The 14,876-nt window shown below is 44.7% G+C and overlaps 1 protein-coding gene and 1 pseudogene across 3 annotated transcripts in view; both read right to left on the bottom strand.

Annotated features, from left to right (window-relative positions):
- The window catches only part of LOC146708743 (receptor-type tyrosine-protein phosphatase gamma-like), a 372,141-nt gene that overhangs the window by 215,753 nt on the left and 141,512 nt on the right, over positions 1-14,876 (bottom strand). The window lies entirely within an intron of this gene.
- Positions 3,597-6,784, bottom strand: LOC146708746 (uncharacterized; annotated as a pseudogene).

The following is a 14,876-nucleotide window of genomic DNA, read 5'->3' as shown; positions in this document are numbered from 1 at the left end:
AGGCACTTACTTGCAAAACTGAACACCAATTAGCCAACTACAAAAAGCCCTCAGTTCAGCCAATTCAAGAACTTTGCAAGCATGGATGGAGGGAGAGCAAGAGGAGGAGGAGGAGGAGGAATTCGAAGAGGCCATGCACAGACCCATATTTCCGATGATATAAGAGCAACTTTGGTGGACCATGTCATCAACCACGGACTGGCTATGAGGGAAGCTGGGCAGAGAGTCCACCCACATCAAAGCTGCTTCACAGTGGCATCTGTAATACAGTTTTTCTGAATGCTTAAACCCTAACTGTGATTCTTACAGCACAATTTCTAAAACTATTGATACTTATAGCAAAACCACTCACTGAGTTTGCAAAACTAAAAGCACAAACACTGCTTTGCACTTAGTTTGCCATTTTGTAACACACACTTTGCAAACCTGTAGCTACAATCCACTGCACAGCACTCTTTTTGCAGAACTGTAAACACAACTCACTGCTTTACACTCAATTCCCAAATGATCAACGCACTCCTAGCAAAACTATACACATGTACGGACATTATTTACACTATTTTGCCAACTGTCTGGCACACTGTCACATGTGAAAGCTTTTTTAGTTTAATAATTAGTTCACTTTGCAATCAGCCTAAGCACTATAATACAGGTAAGCTCTGTGTATGGAGTACAATGTAGGGAGCAGGAAGAGTGAGAAGTAGAGGAGGCCGAGGAAGAGGACGTGGAGGTGAAGAAGTAGGATGAAGAGGACAACAAGGACAAGGAGGACCAAGAGGAGGACGAGGAGGGGGAGAGGAGGAGGGGGGAGAGGAGGATGAGGAGGGGGGAGAGGAAGAGTAGGAAGAGTAAGAAATAGAATTGCTGATGACATCAGAGCTACAATAGTGGACCATGTAATCAACTGTGGAATGTCCCTGAGGGTAGCTGGCCAACGGGTCCAGCCTAACTCGAGCTGCTACACTGTAGCAAGAAACCTAGGATCACTGGACTAAATGACTACAGACCCGTGGCTCTGACATCTGTGGTCATGAAGTCTTTTGAGCGCCTAGTTCTCTCCCATCTCAGGACCCTCACGGCCCCCCTCCTGGACCCCCTGCAGTCTGTAGACGACGCCATCAACATGGCCCTACACTTCATCCTGCAGCATCTGGACTCCCCAGGAACCTACGCCAGGATCCTGTTTGTGGACTTCAGCTCTGCCTTCAACACCATCCTTCCAGACCATCTCCGAGGCAAGCTTTCCCAGATGAATGTGCCTGATCCCATCTGCCGGTGGATCACTGACTTCCTGACGGACAGGAAGCAGCATGTGAGGCTGGGAAAGAATGTCTCGGACTCCCGGACCATCAGCACCGGCTCCCCTCAGGGCTGTGTTCTTTCTCCTCTGCTCTTCTCCCTGTACACCAACTGCTGCACCTCCACCCACCAGTCTGTCAAGCTAATCAAGTTTGCAGATGACACCACCGTTATTGGACTCATCTCGGACGGGGACGAGTCTGCCTACAGGAGGGAGGTTGAACGTCTGGTGTCCTGGTGCAGCCACAACAACCTGGTGCTGAATGCCCAGAAGACAGTGGAGATTATTGTGGACTTCAGGAAGCACACAGCCCCACTCCCCCCCATCATCCTGACTGACACCCCCATCACCTCTGTGGACTCATTCCGCTTCCTGGGTACCACCATCACCCAGGACCTGAAGTGGGAGCCCACCATCACCTCCGTCATCAAGAAAGCCCAGCAGAGGATGTACTTCCTGAGGCAGCTGAAGAAATTCAACCTGCCAACACGGACGATGATGCAGTTCTACACTGCAATCATCGAGTCCATCCTCACCTCCTCCATCAGCGTGTGGAGCCACTATCAGGGACAAACAGAGACTGCAGCGTGTTGTGCGCTCTGCTGAGAAGGTGATTGGCTGCAGACTCCCATCTTTGCAGGACCTGTACACCTCCAGGACACTGAGGCGTGCAGCTCGGATCTCAGCTGACCCTTCTCACCCTGGACACAGTCTGTTTGACCTGCTCCCCTCAGGCAGGAGGCTCCGGTCCATTCGCACCAGAACCTCTCGCCATAAGAACAGTTTCTTCCCCTCTGCTGTTGGACACATGAACAATAACCATATGACTGTACCCGCCACTAACACATGACCCTACGCTGTGTCACTGCATCATTCTATGTTTGGCACTGATCACCACCTGCACTCATGTATATATCTTTCAACGTAGCACTCTTAATTCTTATTCTCATGTATATATCTCATGTATATCTCATGCACATATCTTTCCACGTAGCACTTTTAATTCTTATCCCTACTTTTATTTTTTTCCATGTCTATTTAAGTGCTATTTATGACAGCATGTTTGCACTGAAGCACCGCAGCAATTTCCTAATGTTGTAAACCTGCTCAACATTTGGCAATAAACCCCATTCTGATTCTGATTCTGATAAGGACATCTTGAAATGAGAATCGGTTAGTACAGTCACTTCGCACAAAGATTTGTAGCACTGCCATATGCCAATGAGAAACACACCAATACCATTGATGTAAAAATACTGAAATTGTTACTTTACAGAATTGCTAGATGACCAGATGCTGGGGGCAGAGGAAGCATGTTCACTGCAGACCAAGTAACCCATATAGTCATTATGGCGATTGCAAATAATCCTATACTTGGAAATAAACACTTGTGTTTGTTTTGATGTGTTTGAATAAACACCAGTACTTGAAGTTTGGATCCCTCTATGCTTACGGATCTATGACAGAAGTATGAGCTCAAACTGACATAGCCTACCTTGTGCACAGAGGAAGCAAAAGCCAGATGTGTTTTGTATTCATACCATCAGTGTGTAGTTGGTGCATTGTGTGCCTAGTAGATGATGGCTTGTGTTAACTGTTTGATACGGAAACACCATTTTTACGAAGGTGTGAAGAGTTAGTTTTTCTCAAATGCTAAAACACATTTCACAAACGTTACCACCAGGTCCCCCAATGTCCTGACACAACACCCTTCTCTAAAGCTACATAAACACAACCACACCTTCCCACTGCAAAACTCAAACTCCCACACCAAGAGAGCAGCTCAAAGCTGTCAAAACTGTAAACACTATACACAGCATTACACACTACAGCAAAACAATTGAAAACACAATGCTCAATTTGTGAGAAGGTTCTTTGGTTCATAACTGCCAATGCATATTTTTATAAACTGTACAGTAACGGATCGTCATAGAACCCTGCAGAGGATTAGGCATTTAGATTTGTGAGTTTCGCATGAAGACTATAAATCTATAAAAACATCCTGCATGTACGTACACTACTGTAACACAACTCAATGCAAAAACAGAATCTATCGCACACAACAGTACTCTCGGAAACATGATCAGGGTGTGAAGTCTTTTTTATTGTCTACACGGTCTTTTTACAATATTACACACAGTCACTGTGCGGCATCATGTCGCCGAGCTGCATTGGGCCACATCACCTCATCCACATCACAGGCTATATTGTCCCTTGCTAGGCACCGCGGGAAAAACGCCCTGGAATGGCGAATCCATCCCTGGAAGGCCTCCACTGGGATGTCAGCACAGGCCAGCTCCATTGCCCGTACAAGGTTCTCTCTTGTGTATGGCTGTCTGTCATACACCTTCCATCTCCATGATGAGAAGAACTCCTCTATAGGGTTCAGGAAAGGGGAGTAGGGTGGCAGACAGACGTTTAAAAAGTGGTCACTGTTGGTGGTGAACCACTCTCTGATTTGGTGTGTTTTGTGGAAGCGGACGTTGTCCCAAATGATCACATACATGTGATGTGCTAGCCTAGGATGGTGTTGTTGATGGTCCAGGATGATGTCTTTTAGCTCCTCTAGGAAGATGAGGAGACGTTGGGTGTTGTAAGACCCAAGGACAAGCCCCTCCATACCCATAGCTGCACAAAGAGTAATATTACCCCCCCGTTGGCCAGGAACCTCATAGATGGCTCTTTGGCCAATGATGTTACGGCCTCTTCGCCTTTGTTTCTGGAGGTTGAAGCCAGCCTCATCCAGGAAGAGGTACTCATGGGGTCTGGCCATCGCGTCCAACTGCATTATCCTCTGTGAACATGGAAAAGCGTACAGGTGTTCAGAACGGTCAATCAGGTAGCACAGTATTGTCCAGAAGTAATGTAAGATAAGATAAGAGATAAGATAAGATAGAACTTTATTAATCCCTCGGGTGGGTTCCTCTGGGAAATTCGACTTCCAAAAAAAGCACAGCAACGACCAAAGTTACAGTTACAGAACTGTTATATATATATATATATACACACACACACACACACACACACACACACACACACACACACACACACACACACACACACACACACACATATATATAAATACAGAGACAAATATAAATAAAATATACAAAGGGGATAAATAGAATAAATAGGAATAAAAAATAAAAATACAAGTGAATTGCACATTTCAAGTATTGAGTCTATTGCACTGTTGACTATTTACAAAAAGTATTGCACAAGGTATTGTACAGTGAGGTGAAGAGGCACTACAGCTTAGTTGTTCCCCCCTCCTTTGTCCTCCTGTTTCCCCTCCCTCTCCCCTCCAGAGAGGAGTTAAACAGTTTGATGGCGTGTGGGACAAAGGAGTTTTTAAGTCTGTTAGTTCTTGTCTTGGGGAGAAGCAACCTGTCACTGAACAGACTCTTCTGGTTGTTTATGGCCGTGTGCAGAGGATGCCCAGCATTGTCCATAATGTCCATCAGTTTCTTTAATGTCCTTTTCTCTGCCACTGTCACCAGAGTGTCCAGCTTCATGCCGACCACAGAGCTAGCCCTCCTGATCAGTTTCTCCAGCCTGGATGAGTCCCTCTTTGCTGTGCTGCTCCCCCAGCACACCACAGCATAGAAAAGTACTCCAGCAACCACTGACTGGTAAAACATCCTCAGGAGCTTCCTGCAGATGTTAAAAGACCTCAGCCTCCTGAGGAAGTACAGTCGGCTTTGGGCTTTTTTATACAGGTGCTCTGTGTTGCATGACCAGTCCAGTTTATTGTCCATCCACAGCCCGAGGTACTTGTACTTGTTGACCACCTCCACCTCCTCCCCCTCTATCTGAACTGGCAGTGGACCTGCTCTAGACCTCCCGAAGTCCACAACCAGTTCCTTGGTCTTTGAGGTGTTGAGTTGCAGGTGGTTTGTGTGACTCCATGCGACAAAGTTCCTCACCAGACTTCTGTACTCCTCTTCCTGATCATCCCAGATACACCCCATGATGGCCGTGTCATCTGCAAACTTCTGAATATGGCATAATTCAGAGTTGTAGCAGAAGTCAGAGGTGTACAGGGTGAAGAGAAGAGGGGACAGCACAGTTCCCTGTGGTGCTCCTGTGCTGCTGACCACTGTGTCAGACGTGATGTCCTTCAGCCTGACGTACTGTGGTCTGTCGGTGAGGTAGTCGGAGATCCAAGCCACCAGGCAGGGGTCCACCTCCATCCTGTTCAGTTTTTCCTGAAGCATACAGGGCCGGATGGTATTAAAGGCACTGGAAAAGTCAAGAAACAGGATCCTGACCGTGCCTTTTCCCCCATCCAGGTGTGAGTGGGCTCTGTGTAGGAGGTACAGGATGGCATCCTCCACTCCGACACCCACCTTGTATGCAAACTGTAGTGGGTCCTGGGCATGTTGTACCTGTTGTCGGAGGAGGTTGAGGAAGAGCCGCTCTAGAGTCTTCATAAGATGTGACGTCAGTGCCACCGGTCGGAAGTCATTCAGCTCATTGGGCCGGTTCTTTTTGGGGACCGGGACGATGCAGGATGTCTTCCATAGGGCGGGCACTCTCCCCAGTCGCAGACTGAGGTTGAAGACTCGTTGTAGCGGCTCCCCAAGTTCAGCAGCACACGCCTTTAGCATCCTAGGACACACCTTGTCTGGGCCTGCTGCCTTTCTGGGGCGAAGCTTCCTCAGTTGCCTCCTGACCTGATCCACTGTGACACTGGGAGATGTTTGGGAGGAGGGGAGGGGGGGAGATGTCTTGCTGCTGAGAGAGGGATTGGAGGAGGGGGGTGTCATGGTGTCAGGAAGGGGGGGAAGCGAGGGAGGCAGGAGAGTGGGGAGAGGACTCTGTAGTGAAGGTGAGGGTGAGGGTGGGGGGGTTGTGGGCTGGTCAAACCTGTTGAAGAAGTTGTTGAGTTCGTTTGCCTTCTCCACAGTCCCCCCCACTGTGCTTTTCTTGGTGTTGTGGCCTGTGATGGTTTTCACACCATTCCAGACCTCCCTCATATTGTTCCTCTCCAACTTCTGCTCCACCTTCCTCCTGTAGGTGTCCTTTGCTTCCCTCAGGCAGCGTTTCACCTCCCGCTGTGCTGCTTTCATCTCCTCCTTCACTTTGCTCCTGAAAGCCGCCTTCTTCATGTTCTTCATGTAGGCCACTAAGCAACACAGTATGTCCACTAACTGTACTGTGGACATGGATGTATACGTACTTGCACATACTCGTAACGTTGTTCTATGTGTCGCGCAGAGTTGCGCTCAAAGGGAACCCTGTAGACCTGTTTCATCCTCATCTGTTGGCGCCGGAGAACTCGGTCTATTGTGGACACGCTGACAGCATCAATGTTCTCAAAGTTTACATTATCTGCAATGACTTTGTCTCTGATCTCTCGGAGTCTAATGCAGTTGTTCTCACGGACCATATCTGCAATGAGGGTTTCTTGTGCCGCTGTGAATATGGCAACCCTCCCACCTCTATGTGGCATTCTTTCAGCTCTAAAGAAAGAAACATGTGTTGCCAATTGACTGATTTATATGTAAAACTACATGTAAAGTAACAGACCACTTTCACAGGCCTGTAAAACTGTAGTGTGACAAAGAAAGCAATAGCGTACTACACCTGTTGTGTTGTCTAAATGCCTTGATAGTGGTGGCCACGGTGAACCTACTCAGGTTTGGATGTACTCTTCGTCCCGCTTCAGCCATTGTCATGCCATGGACAATGACATGATCAATTACTGTTGCTCGCATATCATCTGTTATGATGGTGCGAGGTTGTCTTCTTCTCCCACCTGGACCTTCTCCTCTCTCTTGTTGGCCTCCTTCTCTTCCTCCTCTACTCCGAACTCCTCTTCTTCTTAGGCCTTCACCTCTTCCTCCTCTGATCTCAACCCCTCTTCCTCTTTGGCCTGCAGCTCTTCACCTTCCGCACGCTCGAATGCCTTCATCCATTGTGATTGTTTGGCATCTTCACCAAACTATGCTTTTATAGGTGGGGTCACATCATTAGCAACAGGTGTCTTCAATTTTGAGTCGTTGTGTGTAGTGACTGACGCCAGGTGTGTTCCCTGTGTTCAAAGATTGGTGACTGTGGCAAGCATTTTGCATCACATGGGCTTTCATTTGAGAATATGAGCAGAGTTGTTTTGCAACATGTGTTTTAGCAAGGAAAAATGTGTTTAGATTTATGAGTACAGAGGGTTGTGTTTTGTGAATTGTGTCTTCATGTGACATGTGTTTATGGTACTGGAATAGTGGCTACATTTAGTAAATGTGTTTAGACTACTGGTCATTTGGGTTACAGGATTGGCTTTTGTGTTTTAACATTTGAGAAAAACTGCAATCTAGCTGTGTTTGCTTTTGCAAGAGAACTACAATGTTTTGATTATTGGGTGACAGGTTTTCTTATTTGTGTGAAGAGTTTTGCAAAATTAGCCAATAGTTACAAAAAATGTGCTTAAGCAATCAGAAAAAACTGTAAGAACATTCCAACTAGGAAACAGGTCTGTCTTCACCTCTCTACCTTCTACTCTACTCAGATGGTTTTTATAGCACTGTTCTACAGCATATCACCATATCAAGTGTACAGGGTACTGCAGGGTGCTAATGCTCCTTTTGCAGCCAAAGTGGTAGTTTCTGTGAAACATACCATGATTACTTATATTGAAGTACAGTGTTGTACAGTGGATGATACAGTATATACAGTAAAGTACTGTAAGACAAATAAGCAAAGCGATGACAATATGTGGTTGTATTTCTCTAGAATGACTCGAAGACCTTCTGGGGTGGGACGCCAACGCCTGTTCACACAACAGCAGGAACTTGCCGTTGTGGACCTAGTGAGGGCAGACAATGCCATTCGTCTCCACCAGCTACGAAAGCAAATACTTGCAGACAGGCGAGTGTTCAACAACATAAACCATGTGAGCATCACCACCATCAGACGCATCTTGGGAAAACTCAGTACCACATGAATCCATCCTGAGAGCTACACAGGTACCTGTGTGATGGGTGAGGGTTCTGTATGTGTAGCACTGTAGTACAGTAATATGTTCTCTTTGTTTTACAGAGAATCTTGGCCATGGATGGAGCTGCACAGCCTCATGAATTCATTTTCATTGATGAAGCTGGATTCGACCTGTGCAAAACAAGATGACGGGGTCGTAATGTAACTGGCCAAAGGCCAATTGTGCACGTCCCAGGGCAGCGCGGGGGAAACATCACATTGTGTGCCGCCATAAGCCTTCGAGGGCTTCTGCACCATCATGCAAAACTAGGTCCATACAATAGCCAACATATACTCACATTTCTAGATGCTCTCCATGATATAGTTGTACAGAACAGATCAGCCCAGGTTTGTGGTGATATGGGATCATGTCAGTTTCCATCGGGCTGCTCTGGTCCAGGCCTGGTTCTCCAACCACAGCCAACTTGAAGTGGTATACTTGCCCCCTTACTCACCATTTTTAAACCCTATAGAGTAATTTTTTTCGGCTTGGAGATGGCGTGTATATGACCGCCAACCACATGCCCGCATGCCTCTTCTGCAGGCAATGGAACAGGCCTGCGGCGACATTCAGGTGACAGCAATCCATGGATGGTTTCGACATGCAAGAGGATATTTTCCCCGGTGCCCAGCGGGAGAAGACATTGCTTGCGATGTCGATGAGGTCCTGTGGCCAGACCCCAACAGACGGCGGGATCCATGAGCCCACTTATGCACAATTGTCATAATGTTTTGTGTTTACAGTATAGTGTTTTTTCTATTACTGTATTATGTTGTTCTTTTGTTTTTTTTTACTTTATCTGAATTCATGGTACTGCAATGTACAATATTGAGTAGGCCTATTTGCGTTTTTGGTTGTTTGAAAATATGCCTTCTGAATAAACAATGAAAATCAAAGACTGCAGTGTTTTATATGAAGTAGACTAGTGTGTTCCCCCTGATCTGTAAGTGTTTGCATGTGATGCAGGTATGTGTCATTTTGTCAACAGAGTTACATTTTGACAAAGGAATGTTAGGTTTCGACAGCAGAGTTTAGGTTTTGAGAGTAGAGTTTCAGTTTGGCACAGATGTGAATGGTATATTTCCCAGGGTTGTGTCATGTTTACTTGTGTTTAGAGTTTTGGCACAATGAGCGAAGTTTTGCAAAATGTGTTCAAGCAACGGACAAAAACTGTAATAATGTGTAGACATGATCCATCATCAAACTTTTTATTCGTGTTTGAGAAGATGAGAACTGTGTCACTAATCTGTCATTATACTTTTGAACATGAAAAATAGTGTTAAATGTTGTAAGGGTTAAACACAGAATTATGATCCAGAGAGAAATTTGCTGACAGTTAAATATGTTCAATATTGATCAGAACATAATCAGTTAAATATAAAGATGTTTGGGTAAAATGATGAATAAGAATAAAAGTAAGAAAAGAAAATAATGATTCGAGAGACAGGCCTAACTCAGGCCCAGCTGACAGCCTGTGTAGAAATGGCCTTGAGTGAGTGAGTGAGTGAGTGTGTGAATGAGTGAGCGTGCACAGGAAACTACACTCTGATCTCTGAATGAAACAACACAAGTGCAAAAACAACTGCACCTCACTGATTCCTTTATTATTGCTTTTCTCTTGATGACATTTCACATATTATCAGTTCAGCTTTTTTCTTCATTCTGATTCAAGCTGCTGATTATTCCACTCGGGTCTGAATTGATAAGGGGGCCAACCAAGTTATTGCTTTCCTCATACACAGTTATTGCTTTCTGGTCTTCCCTGGCTGGGCCTGCTGAGTCCGCACAGAAAGAACCAAATAACACTGACAGAGGATGTGAACAACATTTTCACACATCAGCAGAAGGCTTTGACCAGCACAGGGGTAAATTAACACACACCATCTGTAGACACAATACACAGTCCATATAGTTACTGTAGTTCTTTACAGAATACGCTGTGCAGGTTTCACCTCAGTCTGTATATGAGAGTGAACAGTGTTTACATTGTTACAGTGTTTGAGATTTATACCATGTGTCATGGTTCTGGGTTTTTTTACCCAGCATTCTGAGTTTGGTGACTTTTGTGTTATAATGTTCTAGTTTTTATAGTTATTGAGTTTAGGCTTCAGCTGGTTCTATGTTGTTGAGTTCTGTTTCCCCGTTTAGTGGTATGTTTAAGTTTCTCCTCACTATGTTGTTCATATTGCCGTGTCTTCAGTGTGTGAGTCTGTCATGTCCCCTGTGTTTAAGTCTCAAATTGTTTGACATGAAGCTGCTGTTCCTTTCAGTGAGACAACTGCCATCACTTTTCAGTATGAAGTTCTTGAATTATTTAAAAATGTCTTGCACACAAAACCCCCAAATTCTGTCCATTTAAGTGATTAAGATGGCTAGAGCATACTACTTCATTGACAGAGTGGATGAAGAAAACTCTACATCCCCAAAGTTGGATATTGTCACTGAATGCTGTTCTCTTTAAATCTCATATAATTCTGCAGCTCTCAGTGATTTGAGAGTGTTTCCAATTCCAGCAATGATGATCTTCTAAATTTGTGAGATGCCATTTCCTCTCCAGCTTATGAGTTATCTGATTTAAGGTGTGCATTCGAGAATTATACCAGGGAGTCAAGTACTTGTGATTTGAGGCTTTCTTTTCTACTGGAGCTCCAGAGTCGTACGTACTAAGGAGGAAGAATTATTAACAAGATGATCAACCCCTGTTGGAGTAGCGTTCAGATAGCTGCTCTGCTATGTGTTGGTACAGGGCATTGAAGATGATAACAGTGGGTGGATTATATTCTTAAACGTAGTTACAGCGCTTTCAGAAAGACATCTACTTTGATAAAGTCTACTCTCCACTGCTGTGTAATCAATTATTGTAAATGTAAATGTTATCAGGAAATGATCAGACAGGAGAGGGTTTTCAGGAAACACTGTTAAATGTTCAGTTTCTATGCCATATGTTAAAACAAGATCTAGAGTGTGATTAAAGTGGTGGGTGGGTTCTTTTACATTTTGAGAGAAACCAACTGAGTTGGTCACGTATCACTTTTACGTGTTGAGGCTGTCATTTTTAGCATCTACATGGGTGATAATAACAAATATTACAATTTTTTTTAAGTTTTCCAGTTAGGCTGGACAAAGCTAAAAATCAGGCTTTCATCAGATTTGCCTTATGTTTAAGTCATTCTTTGCTTATTTTCTGTCTGTTTGCGAGCTGACACAGTCTCTGAGGGGATGAGGTTTTGGGTGGGGGGGGGGGGGTAGCAGGAGGGGAGAAGCTGCAGAGAGGCGTGTAAGACTGCAGCTCTGCTTCCTGGTCCCAAGCACCAAGCACACCATTGTTTTTCTTGTGACATTACCAATAAGTCTGATGTGTCACATGGCCCTCTTCCTATTGAAAAAACAAAAGTTGTATCCAAGATGGCCGACTTCTAAATGGCCACCATGGTCACCACCCATCTTGAGGAGTTTGCCCCCTCACATATACTAATGTGCCAGGACTTCAATATCACCAACCATTCCCATGTTGTTACGGTTATCCATATAAATGGCCCACCCTGTACTTTTAAATAGTCTGGGAACCACAAGTAAACCAGTGGTCTGAGAGAAAAGTGCTCTATTGGGGTGGTAGAGTGCTATGAGGTCTTCAATATTATTCAAGACGTAAGTATGTAAAGAAGATATTTTTAAATTAGATTCTATAAATTTGATAAATGAAACCATCATTTGAGAACAGTGAGAGAAAGTCAACAGAACATAGAAAAAGAGAGAGTGTCCAGCTACTTCTCCTTCGCCTGCTGGAATTATTAAGGAGCATAGTTGAGCTCATTTCTCTTTAATGTAACAGATTGGGTTCTGAGAAGACAAAGGGAGGTACAATTCCCAAGAAGTGACAGAGCTGACAAAGAGAAAAAGAGTCCTCCCACAAAGACCCATTCAGCTGCAGATACTCTTTGCTCTGTACTATTTACAACAGAAAACAGATCCAACTACAAGCTTTCTAAGTCCAGGAATGTATGTGTCCAGTGTATGTTTAGCCTAGCCTAGCTTATCACAACAAAAGGAATGAGGTGGAAACTAGTGATGGGAATTCCAGCTCTTTTTAGAGAACCGGCTCTTTCGGCTCCCGGCTCTTCAGGTTGTTTTGTTGCTTTAATTAATTTATTATCAACAACAATATAAAATTATGCACAAAATGAATTACTAATGTAATTTTTTTATTTATTTATATATGTTTATATATAAATAAATACTCCACATAAAATTAAAAAAAAGAAATTATAAGATACAAAAATTAAAAAGGGTAAATTTAACTAGGAAGGAATAAAATATAAATTAAGGTTAAAAACGAAATAACTGTACAACACAATTTAGAATGAAGGGTAAATTTAACTGGGAAAGAATAAGATAAAATATATAAATTAAAGTTGAAAATAAAATAACTGTACAACAAAATACACAATATAGAACTATATAAGAATGTATGAAGAAATATAAATAAATATATACACAATAACAGCAGCTGTACAAGTATTAACTGGAAATGAAGAATGTAGTGACCAGTGTTGTGCAATCCACATTATGTCTTGTGCAGTGCAAATATGCTTAAAGTGATGAAGTGAAAACAATGTCCAGAATGTCCAGTGTGTGTAAGAACTGTATGTGTGGGTCAGTACTGTGTGGTGGTGTGATTGAGAGACCGTATCGCCTGCGGGAAGAAGCTCCTCCTCAGTCTCTCTGTGTTGGTCTTCAGGGAGCGGAATCGCTTTCCTGACCTCAGCAGAGAGAACAGTCTGTTGTTGGGATGGCTGAGGTCCTTCACCATCTTCCTGGCCTTGGTCCAGCACCGCCTGCTGTAGATTGAGTGCAGGTCAGGGAGCTCGGAGCGGATGGTGCGCTCAGCTGACCGCACAACCCTCTGTAGAGCTCGTCTGTCCTGCATGGTGCTGTTCCCGAACCAGGTTAAGATGTTTCCCGTCAGGATGCTCTCTATGGTGCACGAGTAAAAGTTCCTGAGCACCTTGGAGGGCAGTTGGAAGTCTCTCAAGCGTCTGAGGTGGTAGAGACGCTGTCGGGCCTTTTTCACCACGGTGTTGATGTGACAGGACCATGACAGGTCCTGCGTGATGTGAACTCCGAGGTATTTGAAGCTGTCCACTCTCTCCACTGGGCACTCGTTCATTAGGGGGGTCTGGTAGTTCCTCTCCTGCTTAGTGCTGAAGTCCACTATCAGCTCCTTTGTCTTACTGACGTTTAGAAGGAGGTTGTTCCTCTGGCACCAGTTCTCCAGATTCCTAATCTCCTTCAGGTAGGCCGTCTCGTTGTTATCAGAGATCAGGCCCACCACGACGGTGTCGTCAGCAAACTTGATGATGGTGGTGGAGCTGGTAGTGGCCACACAGTCATATGTGTACAAAGAGTACAGCAGGGGGCTCAGAACACACCCCTGGGGGGCTCCAGTGCTGAGAGTGGTGGAGGCTGAGACATGTCCGCCCATCCTTACTGCCTGTGGTCTGCCAGTTAGGAAGTTGGAGATCCACTGACACATAGATGAGCTGAGTCCCAGATGCTCCAGCTTGGTGGTGAGTGTGGAGGGAATTATGGTATTAAATGCAGAGCTGTAGTCTATGAAGCGCATTTTAACATAATTCCCCCTTCTAGTGTCCAAGTGAGTGAGTGATGTGTGGAGGAGATGAGAGATGGCATCGTCTGTGGAACGATTTGGATGGTAAGCGAACTGTAGTGGGTCCAGTGTGTCTGGTAGTGAAGAAATGATGAAGTCTCTGACCAGGCGTTCAAAGCACTTCATCACTACTGAGGTGAGGGCTACAGGGCGATAGTCATTGAGAGAAGCAGGGTGGGGTTTCTTCGGGACAGGAACAATGATGGACTCTTTGAAGCATGTGGGGATCACCGACTGAGATAAAGAGATGTTGAATATCTCAGTGAACACAGGAGCTAGCTGGTATGCGCAGTCTCTTAGGATACGACCTGGGATGCCGTCTGGTCCTGCTGCTTTCCTAGTGTTCACTCTCTTGAAGGCTCTCCTTACTTCATGCTCGGAGATGACGAGCACGTTTCCGGTGCTGGCAGTATCTTCCTGTCTGCAGCCGTTAGCGCCGCTAGCACTAGCATCGTTGGAGTCCTTAGCTACAGCCTCGAAGCGGCTCGAATCCTGTGAATTTCTGGTGGATTTTTTGGTTTTGCTTAGCGCTAGCTTGATGTTATCAGTGAGCTTTGGCTTGTGTTCTTTCTCGTAAGCGAGAGAGGGATAGTTTTATGCTTGGACATGTCTGCAACGGGCCCTAGTTTGTGTTATTTTAGTAGTATTTTGTTGGTTATGTCTGTTTTTGTTTTTGTTACAGTGCACTGAGATAAGAAAATCGGAGAGGTGTGATCCACCGGTGGTGATATGTTGATATTTTGTGAGTTTATGATTTAACAATCAGCTCTTTAAACCAGGCCTGAAAGATTGAAATTTAAAGCGCTATGAAATATTCTTACAAAAACAGTTGCAAAGTGTGCTTCTCCATGATTGTAATTGGCTTGGGAGAAATTCACTTATAGGGAACACTGAGAAGTTCTGAGTCTAAAAGGATTGCACCGAGTCAATCC

This window comes from Copadichromis virginalis, linkage group LG5, assembly GCF_057382275.1.
Source record: "Copadichromis virginalis isolate Kocher_CV1m ecotype Utaka linkage group LG5, C_Virginalis_male_GT1.1, whole genome shotgun sequence".
NCBI lineage: Eukaryota > Metazoa > Chordata > Actinopteri > Cichliformes > Cichlidae > Copadichromis > Copadichromis virginalis.
Note: the sequence above shows the minus strand (reverse complement) of the source record. Positions and strands in the feature narration are given on the sequence as shown.